This window comes from Filicampus tigris, chromosome 19 (genome assembly GCF_054856515.1).
Source record: "Filicampus tigris isolate MCC_2025a chromosome 19, RoL_Ftig_1.0, whole genome shotgun sequence".
In the NCBI taxonomy this organism is placed as follows: domain Eukaryota; kingdom Metazoa; phylum Chordata; class Actinopteri; order Syngnathiformes; family Syngnathidae; genus Filicampus; species Filicampus tigris.
In genome coordinates this window covers 2,261,450-2,262,228 of record NC_141235.1, presented here as the reverse complement: position 1 = coordinate 2,262,228, position 779 = coordinate 2,261,450, and positions in this window count along the sequence as shown.

Below are 779 nucleotides of genomic sequence, written 5' to 3'. Positions count from 1 at the left end.
TCTTCCCCCTTTCTTTTTGGCGTTTACAAGCAACCAGCCGGCGCGTTGACAAATAAATACAGTATAGTCCTTACACTGACGGTTTTTAATTGTATTTTGTTTTTAAAGGACTATACGATAAACTTACACCGTTTTCATTTAAATCGACAAATGACGCAGCATATCATTTATCTTCGCAAGATAGCATACTGCGTCACACTACTGACTTTAAATCGATCATTTCATTTCCGGTATTTCCCAGTGACATGTTTTGCTTGTATTAATTCTTTAAAACACACTTGGGATAAAAACAAAGGGAAGCGAGTTTATTGCTGTACAGTATTAGTAAATGTTACCTCATTCGTCCTAAACGAAGACGAGAAACAATCGTGACGTCATCGACCAGTAGTGACGTATGAAATACGTCGGGGAAATGTCATTTTACTATGTATATTTTGTCATTTAATCACTAAATCAATGTCCTAAATACTTATTATTTTGGTTCACAATTAAATTGGGGGTTTCTATTTCTTTTTTTTTTTTTTTTTACATACTGCACTGTATCGATCAAATTGCAGACTTCTTGTATTCAATTTGACCACGTGGGGTCGACATTTAGCAGCTAGCACGTTTACCACTCCGAGCACGATAATAAACACGAAATACTCAATTAAGAACTCTATGACACCAGTCAAAATTGAGCAAGAATATTTTATTACTCCCGGTGTCAAATTGGTCACGTGATGGCAGTACACACACATTGCAAAACACATAATACATTTAAGGCGGGGAAATTAAGA